Source organism: Pleurodeles waltl, chromosome 5 (genome assembly GCF_031143425.1).
Source record: "Pleurodeles waltl isolate 20211129_DDA chromosome 5, aPleWal1.hap1.20221129, whole genome shotgun sequence".
NCBI lineage: Eukaryota > Metazoa > Chordata > Amphibia > Caudata > Salamandridae > Pleurodeles > Pleurodeles waltl.
In genome coordinates this window covers 1,841,794,612-1,841,820,006 of record NC_090444.1, presented here as the reverse complement: position 1 = coordinate 1,841,820,006, position 25,395 = coordinate 1,841,794,612, and the positions used below count along the sequence as shown (strand labels likewise).

The 25,395-nt window shown below is 49.3% G+C and overlaps 1 protein-coding gene across 1 annotated transcript in view; it reads right to left on the bottom strand.

Annotated features, from left to right (window-relative positions):
* The window catches only part of DNAH8 (dynein axonemal heavy chain 8), a 9,979,189-nt gene that overhangs the window by 50,532 nt on the left and 9,903,262 nt on the right, over nucleotides 1-25,395 (bottom strand). The gene's annotated exons all lie outside the window — the stretch shown is intronic.

Genomic DNA, 25,395 nt, shown 5'->3' with positions numbered 1-25,395 from the left:
TTATATCATGGGCAGAGTCAGACGCGGTCCATCATGCAGCTGGGTTGGACTCTTCAGACCTTGAAGGCGGGTCGCGTTCCATGGCAGCACGTTTGTGCCAGGGAGATCTTTATCTCTTTTAATTTAACTCGTCAACAACAACTGATGGCTAAGAAGGAAGCGACATATGTTATGTTAAATATTGAAAAATTCGAGAAACTGCCTTTCACGGTAGCTGAGATTCCGTCAGCTGAATGGTTGATCCATGGGGTTATTAATTTGCCTATCTCTACTTTGCAATTTACTTCGTGTTTGAAGCATATTCCGGTGGGTAGATATGAACTATTGGGAGACAGTTACATACACGAGGTGTGGGACCTTCCCTTTCAGTACAGATGTGTTAATGGTTTGAAGGAGGTTTTTCTTAGCGGCAGCGAATGCGAAGCTTCTGTCAGCCATTCAATGGTTTGTAAACAGCTGTCCTTGCACGGGGCGTGTAACGCTTCGATTGCTAACTTAGCTTGTTATCTGAAGGGAGTTCCAGTCCCGGTTATTAAAAACACTTTCCAGGTGCTTTCTAACGGCAGTTACATTGTTCTTAACAGCGAACGCTGCTGTGGCATGCGTGCCGGAATAGTTTACATCGTCGTTGTCAACAAGGCCGTTACGTGCTGCGGGAATGTGTTGTTTCCCCCCACTCAAATTAGGGAGGTAGCGGACATCTGGCCTCATATTGCTACTTCCAAGGTTGATTTCGACAAGTTGAGTCAGCTAAAAGCTTTATTGTTTCAAAAGCATGTGGCCCTTACATCTGCTAGCGAGACCTACGCACTTCAAGTGACAAGGTCATCGGCGGAGATACAGTCCCTTTTGAATACTAACTTTCCGACTCACTTCGGTGAACTTGTGGGACGTATATTTAATGCATCCAGCACTGCTGGTATTGCACATTTTTTCAAAGTCGTTGGTGTTGGTTTTGCTCATACCTTCTCTTCCATATTCGGTTTGATACCTTCGGCTATACATTCTATTTTCGGAAGCATTTTTGGGGGTTTCCCGATTACTTTGGCTTTATTGGCTGGAGTCTTGCTGTTATTGCTATTTTTTCGCAATGGCTGTCCCGTCACGACGAGATCCTGTACTGCTGCTCCCATCAGCGCAGCTGTGTCGTGAACGCATGATGCAGCATTTTGGAGCAACACTCCTGGGACATTTGGAGTGCAACTGGTCTCTGTCATTCAGACCGGTTTTGGATTGTGTGCAACCCGTGTTTCGGTGCCTTTGGTGCTCGTTTGAACATGCACTGTCTCTCATTGCAGCGCCCTCCACTGGTCGATGCTGATCTGTTGATGTTCCCGATTAGGGCTCATTCCCAGACTTGTGCACTACGGATGCGCTTGCTTCGTGAGGCAGTTTATGAGATTCCCTTCCTGGAGGAAGATGGTAATGTCTCGTTCATAGGCCCTGCACGGGGTGCCACCCTGAATGGTTTTGGGGCTTTGGATCACACCTGCTCCATGGTACTTTGTGGCGTGGATCTTCCGATATTGACGTATATCGAAGTGGAGGAACTATTGCTTCTGTCTGAATACGCTTCTGTCTGAATACGTTCTATTGCTTCTGTCTGAATACGAAAAACTAACCACACTACAACATAGTCCACTATGTCTTGCTTAGGAGCTTTAAAAGGTTGTTCCCAACCCTCCTTTACAAGTGTTAGAGGACCTCTTACAGGGTGTCCAAATAGGAGTTCAAAGGGGCTGAAGCCCACTCCTTTCTGGGGTACCTCCCTGTAAGCAAAATGGAGGCAAGGTAACAGGACATCCCATCTCCTCCTGAGTTTTTCAGGGAGTCCCATTATCATTCCTGTGAGAGTTTTATTAAACCTCTCTACCAGTCCATTTGTTTGTGGATGATAAGGTGTGGTGAATTTGTATGTTACACCACATTCTTTCCACATGGCCTTCAACTATGCAGACATAAAGTTGCTACCCCTGTCTGATACAACCTCTTTTGGGAAACCCACCCTGGAAAAGATTCGCAGGAGGGCTTTGCCACTGCAGGTGCTGTAGTGGTCCTTAGAGGAATTGCTTCAGGATATCTTGTGGCATGGTCCACTACCACCAAGATAAATCTATTGCCTGAAGCAGTAGGAGGGTCAAGGGGGGCAACTATGTCAACCCCTACCCTTTCAAAGGGAACCCCAACCACAGGCTGTGGAATAAGGGGAGCCTTTGGGGTGCCACCAGTCTTGCCACTGGCTTGGCAGGTCACACAGGACTTACAAAAGTCTTTTGTGTCCTCTGACATCCTAGGCCAGTGAAACAGGGCGACAAGCCTTTCCCATGTTTTAATCTGACCCAAATGTTCAGCCAAGGGAATGTCGTGTGCCAGAGTTAGGAGGAACTCTCTGTACTGCAGGGGAATGACCAATCTCCTGGCTGCTCCAGGTTTTGGGTCCCTTGCCTCTGTGTACAAAAGGTTGTCCACCCAGTAAACTCTATGTGAGTCACTGACATCCCCATTTTGCTGTTTGACAGCTTGCTGTCTTAGACCCTCTAATGTGGGACAGGTCTGCTGTGCCACACTCAGCTCCTCCCTGGCAGGCCCCCCTCCACCCAAAAGCTCAGCAGTGTCTGCTGCCAGCTCCTCTGCTGAAGATTCTGCACAGGGGGGAAATTCTTCTTCCTCAGAAGTTGAATCATCTGTAGAGGGAGGGATAGTGGGTAGGGATTTACCCTTACTAACCCTAGCTTTAGGGAGCACTTGGTCCATTGTTCCAGGATCCAAGTCACCCTGTCCTTTTTGCTTTTTGGCCTGAGCCCTTGTCAAAGCAAAAATATGCCCAGGAATGCCCAGCATTGCTGCATGAGCCTCCAACTCCACTTCTGCCCAAGCTGATGTCTCTAAATCATTCCCTAGTAGACAGTCTACAGGTAAATCTGAGGCAACCACAACTTTCTTTGGACCAGTAACCCCCCACCCCAGTTGAGATTCACAACAGCCATGGGGTGGCTAAGAGTGTTGTTATGAGCGTCTGTCACTTTGTACTGATGACCAAGTAGGTGTTGTTCAGGGTGTACCAGTTTCTCTATTACCATGGTAACACTGGCACCTGTGTCCCTGTAGGCCTGAACCTCAACACCATTGATTAGGGGAAGTTGCTTGTACTTATCTATAATAAGGGGACAAGCAACCAAGGTGGCCAAATCAATGGCACCTTCAGAGACTAACACAGCCTCTGTGGTCTCCTTAACAAGACCAACCCCAACTAAATTACCAAAAGTGAGCCCAGCTACTCCCTTGGATTGGCTATTAGTAGGTTTGCTCCCACCACCACTGCTATTACTAGGGGCACTAGAGGTTGCAGTAGGGGTTGTGGTAGTGGGAGGCTTGGTGCTTTTCTTTGGACAACTGGCATCAGTTGTCCAATGGCCTTTTACTTTACATAAATAGCACCATGGTTTCTTTACTTGATTAGAAGAGGATTTGGACCCACCACCCCCACCAGAGTGTTTTTGTGGGCCTGATGAAGACTCATTTTTAGATTTGTCCCCACCCTTGCCAGAAGACTTACTATCCTTCTTCTTGCCATACCTGTCACCCCCTGTATGAACTTTTCTGTTCACTCTTGTTCTGACCCATTTGTCTGCCTTCTTTCCCAATTCTTGGGGAGAGGTCAGATCTGAGTCCACTAGATATTGGTGTAACAAATCAGACACACAGTTCTTCAGAATATGCTCTCTCAGGATTAGATTGTACAGGCTTTCATAGTCTGAAACTTTACTGCCATCTAACCACCCCTCCAAGGCCTTCACTGAATAGTCAACAAAGTCTACCCAGTCTTGTGAGGACTCTTTTCTGGTTTCTCTGAACTTAATCCTGTATTGTTCAGTGGTTAAGCCAAATCCATCCAAGAGTGTATTCTTCAAAACCGTAAAATTATTGGCATCACTTTCCTTAACAGTAAGGAGCCTATCCCTACCCTTTCCACTGAAAGATAGCCATAGGATAGCAGCCCACTGCCTCTGAGGGACCCCCTGTACCATACAGGCCCTCTCAAGTGCAGCAAACCACTTGTTAATGTCATCCCCCTCCTTGTAAGGGGGAACTATCTTATGCAGATTCCTAGAATCATGTTCTCTCACAGGATTGCTATCTGGAATACTGCTGCTGCCACCATGGGGTCTAAACCCCAACCTCTGTCTCTCTTTTTCTAAGTCTAGGGATTCCCTGTCTAGAGCCAGCTGTTGCTGTTTAAGCTTCAGTCTGGACTCTTCCACTCTCAACTTATTGAGTTCCCTTTCTAACATCCTGTCATCAGGGTGGGTGGGTTGGGAATGTTTTGACACAGAAGACTGATGAGGATGAACAGAGGGAGACCTGTCCCTAACAGTTGGCACCCTAGCAACCTGGCATGCAGGAGCAAAAACATCCCTACTGTGATAGGAGCTTCTATTACTACCAGCATTGCTAGGTGGTCTGCTAAGGGGCAGATTAGGAAGGGCACCCTCTAACACTTTTACTGGGAGTTCCCCTGAGTCAGAGTGTGAGCTATCTCCTAACTTATCAATTGAAATGCTAGCTAAGGCCTTATCATTTTCAATAAGCATGTTAGAAAATAATTCTCTAGAGGGGTTCTTTCCTACCACTAAACCTCTATCAATGCAGACACTCTTTAGGCCCTTAAAGTTAATGTGGTTATAAGCTGTACTGACCAAATTAAGAGGAGTTCCTACATCAGACATGATAGAAAAAGGTTTAGGGACAGATAAAAGAGATAAAAAGTTTTAGGACTTTTTAAAGAACAGGAAAAAAAACTTTTTCAACTTTTTGAAACTTTTTGATAGTTTAAGAGTACTTTTCAGCACTTAGCAGATAGTGTAAGAGAAGAAAAGCAAAACTTTTTGGTTAGGAGTACATACACTAAACTTGTTTTGTATATTTTTCTCTTATGAAAAGTACAATATGACAAAGTGGTAAGTAGTTACAAGTACTTATCCCACCGCTGCACAACCAATGTAGGAGGCTGGCCTGGCTTGTAGTGGGTACCAAGGGGTACTTACACTCTGTACCAGGTCCAGTTATCCCTTATTAGTGTAGAAGAGGTGTTTCTAGGAGCTTAGGCTGAGAGAAGGTAGCTATATCAGAGCAGCTTAGGCTGAACTAGGAGACATGCAAAGCTCCTACTATACCACTGGTGTCATATGCACAATATCATAAGAAAACCTAATACACAGATATACTAAAAATAAAGGTACTTTATTTTTATGACAATATGCCAAAAGTATCTCAGTGAGTACCCTCAGTATGAGGATGCCAAATATACACAAGATATATGTACACAATACCAAAAATATGCAGTAATAGCAAAAGGAAGTAATGCAAGCAGTGTAAAGTTACAATAGATTGCAATAGGAGCACATAGGTATAGGGGCAACAAAAACCATATACTCCAAAAGTGGAATGCGAACCACGAATGGACCCCAAACCTATGTGAGCTTGTTGAGGGTCGCTGGGACAGTAAGAAAACAGTGAGGGTTAGAAAAATAGCCCACCCCAAGACCCTGAAAAGTAGGTGTAAAGAGCACCTATAACCCCCAGAGAGCACAGGAGTCGTGATAGGGGGTTTCTGCAAGGAAGACGAACACCAGCAAAGCAACAACAGTGGATTTCCAGACCTGAGTACCTGTGAAACAAGGGGACCAAGTCCAAGAGTCGCGACAATGTCGAGAGAGGGCAGATGCCCAGGAACTGCCAGCTGAGGGTGCAAAGAAGCTGCCACCGGATGGTAGAAGCTGTGGATTCTGCAAGAACGAAGAGGGCTAGAAACGTCCCCTTTGGAGGATGAATGTCCCACGTCGTGAAGAAGCTTGCAGAGGTGTTCCCATACAGAAAGACCGCAAACAAGCCTTGCTAGCTGCAAAGGTTGCGGTTAGGGTTTTTGGATGCTGCTGTGGCCCAGGAGGGACCAGGATGTCACCACTTGGATGAGGAGACAGAGGGGGCGCCCAGCAAGTCAGGGAGCCCTCACAGAAGCAGGCAGCACCCGCAGAAGTACCGGAACAGGCACTTAGAAGAGGAGTGAACTGGAGTCCACGCGAAGTCACAAAAGGGAGTCCCACAACGCCGGAGGACAACTCAGAAGGTTGTGCACTGCAGGTTAGAGTGTCGGGGACCCAGGCTTGACTGTGCACAAAAGAAATCCTGGAAGAGTGCACAGGAGCCGGAGCAGCTGCAAATCAAGCGGTACCCAGCAATACACTCTAGCGTGGGGAGGCAAGGACTTACCTCTACCAAACTTGGACTGAAGAGTCACTGGACTGTGGGAGTCACTTGGACAGAGTTGCTGAGTTCCAGGGACCACGCTCGTTGTGCTGAGAGAGGACCCAGAGGACCGGTGATGCAGTCTTTTGTTGCCTGCGGTTGCAGGGGGAAGATTCCGTCGTCCCACAGGAGATTTCTTCAGAGCTCCTGGTGCAAGAAGGAGGCAGGCTACCCCCAGAGCATGCACCACCAGGAAACAGGCGAGAAAGCGGCAGGATAAGCGATACAAGGTTGCAGTAGTCGTCTTTGCTACTTTGTTGCGGTTTTGCAGGCGTCCTGAGCAGTCAGCAGTCGATCCTTTGGCAGAAGGTGTAGAGAGAGATGCAGAGGAACTCTGGTGAGCTCTTGCATTCGGTATCTAAAGAATTCCCCAAAGCAGAGACCCTAAATAGCCAGAAAAGGAGGTTTGGCTACCTAGGAAGGAGGATAGGCTAGTAACACAGGTAAGAGCCTATCAGAAGGAGTCTCTGACGTCACCTGCTGGCCCTGGCCACTCAGAGCAGTCCAGTGTGCCAGCACACCTCGGAATCCAAGATGGCAGAGGTCTGGGGCACGCTGGAGGAGCTCTGGGCACCTCCCCTGGGAGGTGCAGGTCAGGTGAGTGGTCACTCCCCTTTCCTTTGTCCAGTTTCGCGCCAGAGCAGGGCTAAGGGGTCCCCTGAACCGGTGTAGACTGGCTTATGCAGAGATGGGCACCATCTGTGCCCATCAAAGCATTTCCAGAGGCTGGGGGAGGCTACTCCTCCCCAGCCCTGGCACCTATTTCCAAAGGGAGAGGGTGTAACACCCTCTCTCTGAGGAAGTCCTTTGTTCTGCCTTCCTGGGTCAAGCCTGGCTGGACCCCAGGAGCGCAGAAACCTGTCTGAGAGGTTGGCAGCAGCTGCAGTGAAACCCCGGGAAAGGTAGTTTGGCAGTACCCGGGTCTGTGCTGGAGACTCGGGGGATCATGGAATTGTCTCCCCAATGCCAGAATGGCATTGGGGTGACAATTCCATGATCTTAGACATGTTATATGGCCATGTTCGGAGTTACCATTGTGACGCTATACATAGGTAGTGACCTATGTATAGTGCATGTGTGTAATGGTGTCCCCGCACTCACAAAGTCCGGGGAATTTGCCCTGAACAGTGTGGGGGCACCTTGGCTAGTGCCAGGGTGCCCACACACTAAGTAACTTAGCACCCAACCTTCACCAGGTGAAGGTTAGACATATAGGTGACTTATAAGTTACTTATGTGCAGTGTAAAATGGCTGTGAAATAATGTGGGCATTATTTCACTCAGGCTGCAGTGGCAGGCCTGTGTAAGAATTGTCAGAGCTCCCTATGGGTGGCAAAAGAAATGCTGCAGCCCATAGGGATCTCCTGGAACCCCAATGCCCTGGGTACCTCAGTACCATATACTAGGGAATTATAAGGGTGTTGCAGTATGCCAATGTGAATTGGTGAAATTGGTCACTAGCCTGTTAGTGACAATTTAGAAAGCAGAGAGAGCATAACCACTGAGGTTCTGGTTAGAAGAGCCTCAGTGAGACAGTTAGTCAACACACAGGGAACAGATACAGGGCACACTTATGAGCACTGGGGCCCTGGCTGGCAGGGTCCCAGTGACACATACACTAAAACAACATATATACAGTGAAATACGGGTGTAATGCCAGGCAAGATGGTACTTTCCTACAAATAGCATATACAGTTTTCATACAAATGGCAATAAGCTATTTTAAAACTAGACACTGCAATTTTCAACAGTTCCATGGGGAGGTAAGTGGTTGTTATTTTTGCTGGTAAGTAAACCACCTACGGGGTTCAAAGTTGGGTCCAAGGTAGCCCACCGTTGGGGGTTCAGGGCAACCCCAAAGTTACCACACCAGCAGCTCAGGGCCGGTCAGGTGCAGAGGTCAAAGTGGTGCCCAAAACGCATAGGCTTCAATGGAGAAGGGGGTGCCCCGGTTCCAGTATGCCAGCAGGTAAGTACCCGCGTCTTCGGAGGGCAGACCAGGGGGGTTTTGTAGGGCACTGGGGGGGACACAAGTCAGCGCAAAAAGTACACCCTCAGCGGCACGGGGGCGGCCGGTTGCAGTGTGAAAACAGGCATCGGGTTCGCAATAGAATTCAATGGGAGACCAAGGGGTCTCTTCAGCGATGCAGGCAGGCAAGGGGTGGGGCTCCTCGGGGTAGCCACCACCTGGGCAAGGGAGAGGGCCACCTGGGCGTCGCTCCTGCACTGGAGGTCGGATCCTTCAGGTCCTGGGGGCTGCGGGTGCAGAGTCTTCACCAGGCGTCGGGTCTTTGAAGCAGGCAGTCGCGGTCAGGGGGAGCCTCTGGATTCCCTCTGCAGGCGTCGCTGTGGGGGCTCGAGGGGGGTCAACTCTGGCTACTCACGGTCTCATAGTCGCTGGGGAGTCCTCCCTATGGTGTTTGTTCTCCACAAGTCGAGCCAGGGGCGTCAGGTGCAGAGTGCAAAGTCTCATGCTTCCGGCGGGAAACGTGTATTGTTTCAAAGTTGCTTCTTTGTTGCATAGTTGCAGTCTTTGTGGAACAGAGCCGCTGTCCTTGGTAGTTCTTGGTCCTTCTAGATGCAGGGTAGTCTTCTGAGGCTTCAGAGGTTGCTGGACCCTGTGGAACGCGTCGCTGGAGCAGTGTCTTTAGAAGTGGGGAGACAGGCCGGTAGAGCTGGGGCCAAGTTAGTTGGTGTCTCCGTCGTCTCTGCAGGGCTTTCAGGTCAGCAGTCCTTCTTCTTTCTTCAGGTTGCAGGAATCTGATTTCCTGGGTTCAGGGTCACGCCTAAATACTAAATATAGGGGTGTGTTTAGGTCTGGGGGGCAGTAGCCAATGGCTACTGTCCTTGAGGGTGGCTTCACCCTCTTTGTGCCTCTTCCCAGAGGGGATGGAGGCACATTCCTATTCCTATTGGGAGAATCCTCCAAACTCAAGATGGAGGATTTCTAAAGTCAGGGATCACCTCAGCTCAGGGCACCTTAGGTGCTGTCCTGACTGGTCGTGACTCTTCCTTGTTTTTCTCATTATCTCCTCCGTACTTGCCACCAAAAGTGGGGATTGTGTCCGGAGGGGCGGGCATCTCCACTAGCTGGGATGTCCTGGAGTGCTGTAACAACAGGCATGAGCCTTTGAAGCTCACAGCCAGGTGTTATCGTTATTGCAGGGGGAGGTGAGAAGCACCTCCACCCAGTACAGGCTTTGTTCCTGGCCACAGAGTGACAAAGGCACTCTCCCCATGTGGCCACAAACTCGTCTGGTTGTGGCAGGCTGGCAGAAAGTGAGCTCGCAAACCTTCAGGAGGTTGCTTCTTAGCCAGAGGGTAGCACATCTTGATAGATAAGAGTACTGTAGGGAAATACCTCCCTTGGCATGGTTACCCCCTAATTGTTTGCCTTTTGTTGATGCCAGGTATGATTGAAAGTGTGCTGGGAGCCTGCTAACCAGGCCCCAGCACCAGTGTTCTTTCCCTAAACTGTACCTTTGTTCCCACAATTGACACAGCCCTGGCACACAGATAAGTCCCTTGTCATAGTACCAGTGGTACCAAGGGCCCTGTGGCCAAGGAAGTTCTCTAAGGGCTGCAGCATGTATTATGCCACTGTGGGGACCCCCCACCACTCAGCACATGCACACTGCCTCACAGCTTGTGTGTGCTTGGGGGGAGAAAGTGACTAAGTCGGCATGGCACTCCCCTGAGGGTGCCATGCCCACCTCTCACTGCCTGTGGCATAGGAAAGTCACCGCTCTAGCAGGCCTTACAGCCCTAAGGCAGGGTGCACTATACCACAGGTGATGGCATAGTTGCATGAGCACTATGCCACTACAGTGTCTAAGCTAAACCATAGACATTGTAAGTGCAGGGTAGCCATAAAGAGTATATGGTCTGGGAGTTTGTCAAACACGAACTCCACAGTTCCATAATGGCTACACTGAAATCTGGGAAGTTTGGTATCAAACTTCTCAGCACAATATATGCACACTGATGCCAGTGTGGGATTTATTGTAAAATTCACCCAGAGGGCATCTAGAGATGCCCCCTGAATACCAGTCTGACCAGTTTCTGCCAGCCTGCCACAACCAGACGAGTTTGTGGCCACATGGGGAGAGTGCCTTTGTCACTCTGTGGCTAGTAACAAAGCCTGTACTGGGTGGAGGTGCTTCTCACCTCCCCCTGCAGGAACTGTAACACCTGGCGGTGAGCCTCAAAGGCTCACCCCCTTTGTTACAGCACCCCAGGGCACTCCAGCTAGTGGAGTTGCCCGCCCTATCCGGCCACGGCCCCACTTTTGGCGGCAAGGCCGGAGGAGATAATGAGAAAAACAAGGAGGAGTCACTGGCCAGTCAGGACAGCCCCTAAGGTGTCCTGAGCTGAGGTGACTCTGACTTTTAGCAATCCTCTATCTTGCAGATGGAGGATTCCCCCAATAGGATTAGGGATGTGCCCCCGCCCCTCAGGGAGGAGGCACAAATAGGGTGTAGCCACCCTCAGGGCTAATAGCCATTGGCTACTAACCCCCCAGACCTAAACACACTCCTAAATTGAGTATTTAGGGGCTCCCAGAACACAGCAAGATAGATTCCTGCAACTTAAGACGAAGAAGGACTGCTGAGCTGAAAAACCTGCAGAGAAGACGGAGACACCAACTAACTTGGCCCCAGCCCTACCGGCCTGTCTCCAGACTCAAAGGACCTGCACAGCGTGCATCCAGCGGGACCAGCGACCTCTGAGGAATTAGAGGACTGCCCTGCACCTAAAGGACCAAGAAAGTCCTGAGAACAGTGGCACTGTTCAGAAACTGCAACAACTTTGCAACTTTGAAACAACTTTTAAAGAGACTCTCCCTTCCTGGCTCGAGTCCAGGACAACCAACACCGCAGAGAGGACTCCCAGGTGACTCCAACGACGTGGACACCCTGAGTTGACCCCCCTGCACCCCCACAGCGATGCCTGCAGAGAGGATCAAGAGGCTCCCCCTGACCGCGACTGCTTGGTAACAAAGGAACCCAACGCCTAGACCAAGCACTGCACCAGCAGCACTCAGGACCGAGAGGAACCACCTACCAGTGCAGGAGTGACCAGCAGGCGGCCCTCATCCTAGCCCAGTCAGTGGCTGGCCCGAGAAGCCCCCGTGCCCTGCCTGCATCGTCTAAGTAACCCCCGGGTCCCTCCATTGCTTTCTACAGCAAACCTGACTCCTACTTTGCCTACTGCACCCGACCACCCCTGTGCCGCTGAGGGTGTGTTTTGTGGGCTTGTGTGTGCCCCCCCCAGTGCTCTACAAAACCCCCCTGGTCTGCTCCCCGAGGACGCAGGTACTTTCCTGTAAAAAGACTAGGACCGGAGCACCCCTGTTCTTCATAGGCGCCTATGTGCTTTGGGCCCTCCTTTGACCTCTGCACCTAACCAGCCCTGTGTTGCTGGTGCTGTGGCTTTGGGGTTGCCTTGAACCCTCAACGGTGGGCTGCCTATGCCCAGGAGACTGACTGCGTAAGTGCTTTATTTACCTGAGAAACCTAACCAAACGTACCCCCCCCAGGATCTGTTGATTTTTGAAGTGTCCACTTTTAAAATAGCCTATTGTCATTTTAACCAAAACTGTGTGTACTACTGTTTTAAATCAAAGTTCTATACTTACCTGTGTGAAGTACCTTGCAATTTATGTACTTACCTCAAATCCTGAATCTTGTGGTTCTAAAATAAATTAAGAAAAGATTTTTCTAGATAAAACCTATTGGCCTTGAGTTAAGTCTTTGAGTGCCTGTTCTCATTTATTGCCTGTGTGTGTGCAACATATGCTTAACACTGCCCTCTGATAAGCCTGCTGCTCGACCACACTACCACAAAATAGAGCATTGGTATTATCTAAATTTGCCACTATCAACCTCTAAGGGGAACCCTCAGACTCTGTGCACACCATCTCTCACTTTGAGATAGTATATACAGAGGCAACTTCCGGCAGGTACCCATGTGGAAATACACCGCCTTCCCCTTCTTTGCACCCACATATCCCACAAAGAGTTGATCGTCCACCCGGTCTTTGGTACGATCAAGATAGAACGCCAACGCTCGCTTGGGTCCAGACGGTGGAGTCTCTCCTCCTCATAAGAGGGATGTGAGGGTGCATAAAAGGTAGGTAAGGTGATGGACTGTTCGACATGGAAGGGTGTCACTACCTTAGGTAGAAAAGAAGCCCTCTTGCGAAGCACCACTTTGTAAGGATGTATGGCAAGAAAAGGGGGCTTAGATGACAGAGTCTGGAGTTCACTAACTCTGCGAGCAGAAGTAATGGCAACTAAAAAGACAGTCTTTATAGTCAAGAGCCTTAGAGGACAGTTGTGAAGTGGTTCAAATGGGTTACACATAAGATAAGACCAGGTTGTGATACCATTGGGGCATGATGAATGGGATAGGAGGAAAGAGATGTGTGAGGCCTTTAAGAAACCTCCAAACTATGGGAGATTTAAATAAGGAAGGCTGATCAGGTAGCCTTAAGGAAGCAGAGAGATATCCCTTAAGAGTGCTCATGGTGGAACCTTGCCGGGCAAGGGAAAGAATAAAGAGAAGAACTTGAGAGAGAGGAGCAGATAGAGGCTCAACAGAATTGTCGATGCACCATTCCACAAATTTCTTCCAACGACAGGCGTATACAGTTTTGGTTGAGGGACGCCTCGGTGGCAAGATAACGTCACAGACTTCAGGTGCAAGTCAAAAGACGTCAACTGTTGCTGCTCAATCTCCATGCAAGAAGTTGCAGAGTTGACAGGTTCGGGTGGATGACCTCCCCCTGCTGCTGAGACAGAAGATCTTCCCGAAGGGGCAGTCTGATCGGAGGAGCTATGGGCGTGTTCAAAAGCTCAGGATACCAGGCTCTTCGTGCCCAGACCGGAACCACCAGTATTACTTGGGCCCGGTCTTGCCTGATCTTCTTCAGAACTCTGGGCAGAAGTGGTATTGGCGGGAAGGCGTCCAGGACGCCTGAATTCTACTCGTGACGAAAAGTGTCACCGAGCGAGTGCAGTCTTGGAAACTCCAACGCGCAAAACAGCTGATATTGTGCGTTCTCTACGGAGGTGAAAAAGTCTAACCAAGGTTCTCCCCACTGCGGGAAGAGACCTTACGCCACCTCCGGATGGAGATGCCATTCGTGGTCGACCATGCATCGTCGGCTGAGTTTGTCTGCTCTGGCATTCAAGGAGCCTGCCAGGTGTTGAACCACTAGGGAAATGCCTTGATGTTCCAGCCAAGTCCAGAGACGAAGGGCCTCTTGACAAAGGGTCCACGTCTCCACTCTGCCTTGTTTGTTGCAATGCCACATGGCGGTGGTGTTGTCTGTGAACACTTGCACTGCTTTCCCCCTGAGAGAGGGAAGAAATGCTTTCAATGCTAGTCAAATTCTGCCGGAGACCAGATGCCTCTGATCTCTGCCTCTCCCATGTGGCCACCCCATCCCAGGAGTGACGCATCTGTCACGACCGTAAGAGCTGGTTGGGAAAGGAGAGGGGTCTGCCCTTGGCCCAGTCCTGATTTGTTAATCACCACTGCAGGTCTTTCCCAGTCCCTTCCGAGATCTGGACCTTGTCGGAGAGATGCTGCGCCCACTGGAACTTCAGGTCCCACTGTAGAGCCCGCATATGCCATCTGGCATTTTGAACCAGTAGGATGCAGGTGGCCATGAGGCCGAGCAATCCAGGACAGAGGCTGAAACATCGGTATCATAGCCCAAATATCCTGAACTCGCTTTTTGGGAGGATATGCCTGCAACTGCACTGTATCCAGGACAGCTCCGATGAAAGGGAGCGTCTGAGAAAGAGTCAGGTTTGACTTCGGCACGTTGATAGTGAACCCCAGTGAATGTAAAAGGTTTGCCATAGTCTGGAGGTGGGAGACGACCGTCTGGGGCGAGTACCCCTTCAACAGCCAGTCGTCGAGGTAGGGGAAGACTGGGACCCCTAATCTGCACAGATGAGCTGCCACCACTACCATCACTTTCGTGAACACCCGAGGGGCACTAGTAAAGCCAAAGAGGAGCATGGTAAACTGAAAGTGCTTGTCACCTGCCACAAATCGTATGTAACGTCTGTGGGCCAGCAAGACGGGAATGTGTAAGTATGCGTCTTGCAAGTCCAACTCTAACATCCTGTCTCCGGGATCCAGGGCAGATAGGACCTGAGCCAATGTAAACATTTTGATCTCCTCTTTTTTTTAGAAAGAGATTGAGTGACGTAGATCCAATATAGGTCGAAGCCCTTTGTCCTTTTTCCGAACCAGGAAGTAGCGGGAATAGCAACCACGACCTACTTCTGGCAACTGAACCCTCTCTATAGCTCCTTTGGCCAAAAGGGCTTGGACTTCCTCGCGGAGAACTGTAGGAGGCTGGACTGGCTTGTAGTGAGTACCAAGGGGTACTTGCACCTTGCACCAGGCCCAGTTATCCCTTATTAGTGTATAGGGTGTCTAGCAGCTTAGGCTGATAGATAATGGTAGCTTAGCAGAGCAGCTTAGGCTGAACTAGGAGACGTGTGAAGCTACTACAGTACCACTTAGTGTCATATGCACAATATCATAAGAAAACACAATACACAGTTATACTAAAAATAAAGGTACTTTATTTTTATGACAATATGCCAAAGTATCTTAGAGTGTACCCTCAGTGAGAGGATAGGAAATATACACAAGATATATATACACAATAGCAAAAATATGCAGTATAGTCTTAGAAAACAGTGCAAACAATGTATAGTTACAATAGGATGCAATGGGGAAACATAGGGATAGGGGCAACACAAACCATATACTCCAGAAGTGGAATGCGAACCACGAATGGACCCCAAACCTATGTGACCTTGTAGAGGGTCGCTGGGACTATTAGAAAATAGTGAGAGTTAGAAAAATAACCCTCCCCAAGACCCTGAAAAGTGAGGGCAAAGTGCACTAAAGTTCCCCTAAGGACAAAATAGTCGTGTTAGAGGGAAAATGCAAGGAAAACACAAATCAGCAATGCAACAACGATGGATTCCTGACTGAGGGTACCTGTGGAACAAGGGGACCAAGTCCAAAAGTCACAAGCAGCTCGGAGATGGGCAGATGCCCAAGAAATGCCAGCGGTTGGTGCAAAGAAGCTCTTACTAGGCTGAAGAACTGTGAATACTGCAGGAACGACAAGGGCTAGAGACTTCCCCTTTGGAGGATGGATCCCCCACGCCTTGGAGAGTCGTGCAGAAGTGTTTTCCCGCCGGATGGACGCCAACAAGCCTTGCTACACGCAAATCGTGCGTTTGGCGTTTTTGGACGCTGCTGGGGCCCAGGAGGGACCAGGAGGTCGCAAATTGGACCTGCAGAGAGAGGGGACGTCGAGCAAGACAAAGAGCCCTCACTGAAGCAGGTAGCACCCGGAGAAGTGCCAGAAACAGGCACTACGAGGATGCGTGAAACGGTGCTCGCCGAAGTTGCACAAAGGAGTCCCACGTCGCCGGAGACCAACTTAGAAAGTCGTGCAATGCAGGTTAGAGTACCGTGGACCCAGGCTTGGCTGTGCATGAAGGATTTCCGCCGGAAGTGCACAGGGGCCGGAGTAGCTTGCAAAGTCGCGGTTCCCAGCAATGCAGCCCAGCGAGGTGAGGCAAGAACTTACCTCCACCAAACTTGGGCTGAAGAGTCACTGGACTGTGGGGGTCACTTGGACGGTGTCGCTGGATTCGAGGGACCTCGCTCGTCAAGCTGAGAGGAGACCCAAGGGACCGGTAATGCAGCTTTTTGGTGCCTGCGGTTGCAGGGGGAAGATTCCGTCGACCCACGGGAGATTTCTTCGGAGCTTCTGGTGCAGAGAGGAGGCAGACTACCCCCACAGCATGCACAAGCAGGAAAACAGTCGAGAAGGCGGCAGGATCAGCGTTACAGAGTTGCAGTTGTCGTCTTGGCTACTATGTTGCAGGTTTGCAGGCTTCCAGCGCGGTCAGCGGTCGATTCCTTATCAGAAGGTGAAGAGGGAGATGCAGAGGAACTCGGCTGAGCTCATGCATTCGTTATCTAAAGTTTCCCCAGAGACAGAGACCCTAAATAGCCAGAAAAGAGGGTTTGGCTACCTAGGAGAGAGGAAAGGCTACTAACACCTGAAGGAGCCTATCACAAGGAGTCTCTGACGTCACCTGGTGGCACTGGCCACTCAGAGCAGTCCAGTGTGCCAGCAGCACTTCTGTTTCCAAGATGGCAGAGGTCTGGAGCACACTGGAGGAGCTCTGGACACCTCCCAGGGGAGGTGCAGGTCAGGGGAGTGGTCACTCCCCTTTCCTTTGTCCAGTTTCGCGCCAGAGCAGGGGCTAAGGGGTCCCTGAACCGGTGTAGACTGGCTTATGCAGAATTGGGCACATCTGTGCCCAACAAAGCATTTCCAGAGGCTGGGGGAGGCTACTCCTCCCCTGCCTTCACACCATTTTCCAAAGGGAGAGGGTGTCACACCCTCTCTCAGAGGAAGTTCTTTGTTCTGCCATCCTGGGCCAGGCCTGGCTGGACCCCAGGAGGGCAGCTGCCTGTCTGAGGGGTTAGCAGCAGCAGCAGCTGCAGAGAAACCCCAGGAAGGGCAGTATGGCAGTACCAGGGTCTGTGCTACAGACCACTGGGATAATGGAATTGTACCAATAATGCCAGGATGGCATAGAGGGGGCAATTCCATGATCATAGACATGTTACATGGCCATATTCGGAGTTACCATGGTGAAGCTACATATAGGTAGTGACCTATATGTAGTGCACGTGTGTAATGGTGTCCCCGCACTCACAAAGTTCAGTGAATTGGCTCTGAACAATGTGGGGGCACCTTGGCTAGTGCCAGGGTGCCCTCACACTAAGTAACTTTGCACCTAACCTTTACCAGGTAAAGGTTAGACATATAGGTGACTTATAAGTTACTTAAGTGCAGTGTAAAATGGCTGTGAAATAACGTGGACGTTATTTCACTCAGGCTGCAGTGGCAGGCCTGTGTAAGATTTGTCAGAGCTCCCTATGGGTGGCAAAAGAAATGCTGCAGCCCATAGGGATCTCCTGGAACCCCAATACCCTGGGTACCTCAGTACCATATACTAGGGAATTATAAGGGTGTTCCAGTAAGCCAATGTAAATTGGTAAAAATGGTCACTAGCCTGTCAGTGACAATTTGGAAAGAAATGAGAGAGCATAACCACTGAGGTTCTGATTAGCAGAGCCTCAGTGAGACAGTTAGTCACTACACAGGTAACACATTCAGGCACACTTATGAGCACTGGGGCCCTGGGTTACCAGGGTCCCAGTGACACATACAACTAAAACAACATATATACAGTGAAAAATGGGGGTAACATGCCAGGCAAGATGGTACTTTCCTACACAACCCCCCCCCAAACGAAGGACAATAAGACTAGCCATTACCTGATGAGTCTTCATTGTCTAAGTGGAAATATCTGGAGAGTCCATCTGCATTGGAGTGGCTACTCCCAGGTCTATGTTCCACTGTATAGTCCATTCCCTGTAGGGATATGGACCACCTCAACAATTTAGGATTTTCACCTTTCATTTGTTTTAGCCAAAGTAGAGGTTTGTGGTCTGTCTGAACAATGAAGTGAGTGCCAAACAGGTATGGCCTCAACTTCTTCAGAGCCCAGACCACAGCAAAGGCCTCCCTCTCAATGGCAGACCAACGCTTTTCTCTAGGGGTCAACCTTCTACTAATAAAAGCAACAGGTTGATCCTGGCCCTCAGAATTAAGTTGTGATAGGACTGCCCCTACTCCTAATTCAGATGCATCAGTTTGGACATAGAATTTTTTAGAGTAACAAGGGCTTTTCAGGACAGGTGCAGAGCACATGGCCTGCTTCAGCTCCTCAAAAGCTTTCTGACAGTTTGCTGTCCATAATACCTTTTTAGGCATTTTCTTGGATGTGAGGTCATTAAGAGGGGCTGCAATGGAGCCATAGTTCTTAATGAACCTCCTGTAATACCCAGTGAGGCCTAGGAAGGCTCTCACCTGAGTCTGAGTGGTAGGGGGAACCCAATCAATAATAGTTTGGATTTTCCCCTGAAGTGGTGCAATCTGTTCCCCACCAACAAGGTGTCCCAGATAAACCACCTTACCCTGCCCTATCTGGCACTTTGAAGCCTTGATAGTGAGGCCTGCCTTTTGCAGGGCCTCCAAAACTTTCCAAAGGTGGACCAGGTGATCATCCCAGCTGGAGCTAAAGACAGCTATATCATCCAAATATGCTGCACTGAAAGCTTCCAGCCCTTGCAGGACTGTGTTCACCAACCTCTGAAAAGTGGCAGGTGCATTTTTCAAACCAAAAGGCATTACAGTAAACTGGTAATGTCCTCCAATGGTAGAAAATGCAGTTTTAGGTTTAGCATCTTCTGACATTTTGATCTGCCAATACCCTGCAGTCAAATCAAAAGTGCTTAGATACTTGGCAGATGCCAGTGTATCTATTAGCTCATCTGCCCTGGGTATAGGGTGAGCATCTGTTTTGGTTACCAAGTTGAGACCTCTATAGTCTACACAAAACCTCATTTCCTTCTTTCCATCTTTAGAATTGGGTTTTGGTACCAGTACCACAGGAGAAGCCCATGGACTGTCAGAGTGCTCAACCACTCCTAGTTCCAACATTTTCTGAACCTCTTGCTTTATGCAGTCCCTGACATGGTCAGGCTGCCTATAGATCTTACTTTTGACAGGTAAACTGTCTCCAGTATCTATAGTGTGCTCACACCAAGAAGTGGAGCCTGGCACAATGGAGAAGAGTTCTGAAAATTGTCCTAGGAGATTTATGCAATTATCTTTCTGCTCAGCAGTAAGACTATCAGCCAAAACTACACCTTCCACAAGAGCATCTTGTTCTGTGGAAGAGAAGAGATCAGGTAGAGGATCACTGTCTTCTTCCTGTCCCTCATCTGTTGCCATGAGCAGGGTGAGATCAGCCCTGTCATAGTAGGGTTTCAGGCGGTTGACATGGAGCACCCTAAGGGGACTCCTGGCAGTGCCTAAGTCAACCAAGTAGGTGACTTCACCCTTCTTTTCAACAATTGTGTGGGGTCCACTCCATTTATCTTGGAGTGCTCTTGGGGCCACAGGCTCCAAGACCCACACTTTCTGCCCTGGTTGGTACTGTACCAAAACAGCCTTCCGATCATGCCATTGCTTCTGGAGCTCTTGGCTGGCCTGAGGTTTTTACTGGCCTTTTTCATGTACTCAGCCATCCTTGATCTGAGGCCAAGTACATAATCCACAATATCCTGCTTAGGAGCTTTTAAAGGTTGTTCCCAACCCTCCTTTACAAGTGTGAGTGGACCCCTAACAGGGTGTCCAAAAAGAAGTTCAAAGGGGCTGAAGCCCACTCCTTTCTGGGGTACCTCCCTGTAGGCAAAAAGGAGGCATGGTAGAAGGATATCCCATCTCCTGCGGAGTTTTTCAGGGAGTCCCATAATCATGCCTTTGAGAGTTTTATTAAATCTCTCCACCAGTCCATTTGTTTGTGGATGATAGGGTGTTGTGAACTTGTAAGTTACACCACACTCCTTCCACATGGCCTTTAAGTATGCAGACATGAAATTGCTTCCCCTGTCTGATACTACTTCCTTTGGGAAGCCCACCCTGGAAAATATTCCCAGGAGGGCCTTTGCCACTGCAGGAGCTGTAGTGGTCCTTAAAGGAATAGCTTCAGGATATCTTGTGGCATGGTCCACTACCACTAAGATAAACCTATTGCCTGAAGCAGTAGGAGGGTCAAGGGGGCCAACTATGTCAACCCCTACCCTTTCAAAGGGAACCCCAACCACAGGCAGTGGGATAAGGGGTGCCTTTGGAGTGCCACCTGTCTTGCCACTGGCTTGACAGGTTTCACAGGACTTACAAAATTCTTTTGTGTCCTCAGACATCCTAGGCCAATGAAACAGTGGTACCAATCTGTCCCAAGTTTTCATTTGACCCAGGTGCCCAGCTAAGGGAATGTCATGTGCCAGTGTTAGGAGGAACTTTCTGTACTCCTGAGGAATCACTAATCTCCTGGCAGCTCCAGGTTTAGGATCCCTATGCTCAGTGTACAAGAGGTTGTCCTCCCAGTAAACTCTGTGTGAGTCACTGACATCCCCATTAGCCTGTTTGACAGCTTGCTGTCTGAGACCCTCTAATGTGGGACAGGTTTGCTGTGCCACACTCAGCTCCTCTCTGGCAGGCCCCCCTTCACCCAAAAGCTCAGCAGTGTCTGCTTCCAGCTCCTCTGGTGTAGGTTCTGCACAGGGAGGGAATTCTTCTTCCTCAGAAGTAGAATCCACTGTAGAGGGAGGGATAGTAGGAAGTGGTTTGCTTCTACTAGCCCTAGCTTTAGGGAGCACTTGGTCCATTGTTCCAGGATCCAAGCTTCCCTGTCCTTTTTGCTTTTTGGCCTGAGCCCTTGTCAAAGCAAAAATATGCCCTGGGATGCCCAGCATTGCTGCATGGGCCTCCAACTCCACATCTGACCAAGCTGATGTCTCCAAATCGTTCCCTAATAGACAGTCTACAGGTAAATCTGAAGCTACCACAACTTTCTTTGGACCAGATACCCCCCCCCAGTTGAGATTTACAACAGCCATGGGGTGGCTTTGTGTTATGTTGTGAGCATCGGTTACTTGGTACTGGTGTCCAAGTATGTGTTGTTCAGGGTGCACCAGTTTCTCAATCACCATTGTGACACTGGCACCTGTGTCCCTGTAGGCCTGGACCTCAACACCATTTATTAGGGTTAGTTGCTTGTACTTCTCCAAGTTATGGGGGCAAGCAACCAAAGTGGCTAAGTCAATAGCCCCTTCAGAGACTAAAGTAGCCTCTGTGGTCTCCCTAATCAGACCAACCCCAACTAAATTACCAAAAGTGAGCCCAGCTACTCCCTTGGATTGGCTATTAGTAGGTTTGCTCCCACCACCACTGCTATTAGTAGGGACACTAGGTGTAGCAGTAGGGGTTGTAGTGGTAGGAGCTGTGGTGCCTTTCTTTGGACAACTGGGATCTGTTGTCCAATGGCCTTTTATCTTACATAAATAGCACCATGGTTTCTTTTCCTTGTTCTGATTAAAGGAGGATTTGGGCCCACCACCCCCACCAGAGTGTTTTTGTGGGCCTGATGAAGACTCATTTTTAGATTTGTCCCCACCCTTGTCAGAAGACTTACCATCCTTCTTTTTGTTGCCATCTTTGTCACCCCCTGTATGAACTTTTCTGTTCACTCTTGTTCTGACCCATTTGTCTGCCTTCTTTCCCAATTCTTGGGGAGAGGTCAGATCAGAGTCCCCCAAGTACTGGTGCAACAAATCAGACACACAATTATTAAGAATATGCTCTCTCAGGATCAAGTTATACAGGCTGTCATAATCAGTAACTTTACTGCCATGTAACCACCCCTCCAAGGCCTTCACTGCCTGGTCAATGAAATCAACCCAGTCTTGTGAAGACTCCTTTTTGGTATCTCTGAACTTTATCCTGTACTGTTCAGTGGTTAAGCCATAACCATCCAGGAGTGCATTCTTAAGAACTTGGAAATTGTTAGCATCATTTTCTTTTACAGTAAGGAGCCTATCCCTACCTTTTCCAGTAAATGATAGCCATAGGATAGCAGCCCACTGCTTTTGAGGGACATCCTGTACAACACAGGCCCTCTCAAGTGCAGCAAACCACTTGTTAATGTCATCCCCCTCCTTGTAAGGGGGAACTATCTTATGCAGATTCCTGGAATCATGCTCTTTTGCAGGATGACTATGGGGAATACTGCTGCTGCCACCATGGGTATCTAAACCCATCTTCTGTCTTTCCCTCTCTATTTCTAAAGACTGTCTATCCAAATCCAGCTGTTGCTTCTTGAGCTTCAGTCTGGTTTGCTCCACTCTCAATCTATTGAGCTCCCTTTCTAACAATCTGTCATCAGGGTGGGTGGGAGGGACATTTCTAGATACAGAGGTATGATGGGAATGAACAGAAGGAGACCTGTCCCTTACAGAGGGCACCCTAACAGCTTGGCTACCAGTATAATGTGAGAGCACACCATCAGTATGGTGTGATTCAACCTCTGTACCAACTATGCTAGACTGTCTAGTAATGGGCAGGCTGAGAAGTTTCTTTCCTGAACCTTTTCCTGGGGGAGTCCCTGGATCAGATTGAGAACCATTAGCTACTTTTTCTACAGATTGGGCACTTATGGCCTTATCCTGTACTCTAAGCATATTAATTAACAGTTCTAAAGAAGGATTCTTCCCTACACTCAAACCTCTCTCTATGCAGAGACTCCTTGCTCCTTTCCAGCTAAGGTGATCATATGCAAGTTTGGACAGTTCAACTTTTTGGCCTGTGCCAGACATTTTTTAGAGAGAGTTAAAGTGATAGACAAAGAGAAAAAAGTTTTCAGAACTTTTTGGAAAGACAGAAAAAACTTTTTAAACTTTTAAGAACTTTTTGAAAGTTTAGAAGTACTTTTCAGCACTTAGAAAAGAGTGAAAAGAGGAAATGCAAAACTTTTTGGCTATGTGTATATACACTGACCTTGTTTTGTATATTTTTCTCTTATGAAAAGTACAATGACAAGAGTGGTAAGTAGTCTCAAAGCACTTATCCCACCGCTGCACAACCAATGTAGGAGGCTGGACTGGCTTGTAGTGAGTACCAAGGGGTACTTGCACCTTGCACCAGGCCCAGTTATCCCTTATTAGTGTATAGGGTGTCTAGCAGCTTAGGCTGATAGATAATGGTAGCTTAGCAGAGCAGCTTAGGCTGAACTAGGAGACGTGTGAAGCTACTACAGTACCACTTAGTGTCATATGCACAATATCATAAGAAAACACAATACACAGTTATACTAAAAATAAAGGTACTTTATTTTTATGACAATATGCCAAAGTATCTTAGAGTGTACCCTCAGTGAGAGGATAGGAAATATACACAAGATATATATACACAATAGCAAAAATATGCAGTATAGTCTTAGAAAACAGTGCAAACAATGTATAGTTACAATAGGATGCAATGGGGAAACATAGGGATAGGGGCAACACAAACCATATACTCCAGAAGTGGAATGCGAACCACGAATGGACCCCAAACCTATGTGACCTTGTAGAGGGTCGCTGGGACTATTAGAAAATAGTGAGAGTTAGAAAAATAACCCTCCCCAAGACCCTGAAAAGTGAGTGCAAAGTGCACTAAAGTTCCCCTAAGGACAAAATAGTCGTGTTAGAGGGAAAATGCAAGGAAAACACAAATCAGCAATGCAACAACGATGGATTCCTGACTGAGGGTACCTGTGGAACAAGGGGACCAAGTCCAAAAGTCACAAGCAGCTCGGAGATGGGCAGATGCCCAAGAAATGCCAGTGGTTGGTGCAAAGAAGCTCTTACTAGGCTGAAGAACTGTGAATACTGCAGGAACGACAAGGGCTAGAGACTTCCCCTTTGGAGGATGGATCCCCCACGCCTTGGAGAGTCGTGCAGAAGTGTTTTCCCGCCGGATGGACGCCAACAAGCCTTGCTACACGCAAATCGTGCGTTTGGCGTTTTTGGACGCTGCTGGGGCCCAGGAGGGACCAGGAGGTCGCAAATTGGACCTGCAGAGAGAGGGGACGTCGAGCAAGACAAAGAGCCCTCACTGAAGCAGGTAGCACCCGGAGAAGTGCCAGAAACAGGCACTACGAGGATGCGTGAAACGGTGCTCGCCGAAGTTGCACAAAGGAGTCCCACGTCGCCGGAGACCAACTTAGAAAGTCGTGCAATGCAGGTTAGAGTACCGTGGACCCAGGCTTGGCTGTGCACGAAGGATTTCCGCCGGAAGTGCACAGGGGCCGGAGTAGCTTGCAAAGTCGCGGTTCCCAGCAATGCAGCCCAGCGAGGTGAGGCAAGGACTTACCTCCACCAAACTTGGGCTGAAGAGTCACTGGACTGTGGGGGTCACTTGGACGGTGTCGCTGGATTCGAGGGACCTCGCTCGTCAAGCTGAGAGGAGACCCAAGGGACCGGTAATGCAGCTTTTTGGTGCCTGCGGTTGCAGGGGGAAGATTCCGTCGACCCACGGGAGATTTCTTCGGAGCTTCTGGTGCAGAGAGGAGGCAGACTACCCCCACAGCATGCACAAGCAGGAAAACAGTCGAGAAGGAGGCAGGATCAGCGTTACAGAGTTGCAGTAGTCGTCTTGGCTACTATGTTGCAGGTTTGCAGGCTTCCAGCGCGGTCAGCGGTCGATTCCTTATCAGAAGGGGAAGAGGGAGATGCAGAGGAACTCGGCTGAGCTCATGCATTCGTTTTCTAAAGTTTCCCCAGAGACAGAGACCCTAAATAGCCAGAAAAGAGGGTTTGGCTACCTAGGAGAGAGGAAAGGCTACTAACACCTGAAGGAGCCTATCACAAGGAGTCTCTGACGTCACCTGGTGGCACTGGCCACTCAGAGCAGTCCAGTGTGCCATTAGCACCTCTGTTTCCAAGATGGCAGAGGTCTGGAGCACACTGGAGGAGCTCTGGACACCTCCCAGGGGAGGTGCAGGTCAGGGGAGTGGTCACTCCCCTTTCCTTTGTCCAGTTTCGCGCCAGAGCAGGGGCTAAGGGGTCCCTGAACCGGTGTAGACTGGCTTATGCAGAATTGGGCACATCTGTGCCCAACAAAGCATTTCCAGAGGCTGGGGGAGGCTACTCCTCCCCTGCCTTCACACCATTTTCCAAAGGGAGAGGGTGTCACACCCTCTCTCAGAGGAAGTTCTTTGTTCTGCCATCCTGGGCCAGGCCTGGCTGGACCCCAGGAGGGCAGCTGCCTGTCTGAGGGGTTGGCAGCAGCAGCAGCTGCAGAGAAACCCCAGGAAGGGCAGTATGGCAGTACCAGGGTCTGTGCTACAGACCACTGGGATCATGGAATTGTACCAATAATGCCAGGATGGCATAGAGGGGGCAATTCCATGATCATAGACATGTTACATGGCCATATTCGGAGTTACCATGGTGAAGCTACATATAGGTAGTGACCTATATGTAGTGCACGCGTGTAATGGTGTCCCCGCACTCACAAAGTTCAGTGAATTGGCTCTGAACAATGTGGGGGCACCTTGGCTAGTACCAGGGTGCC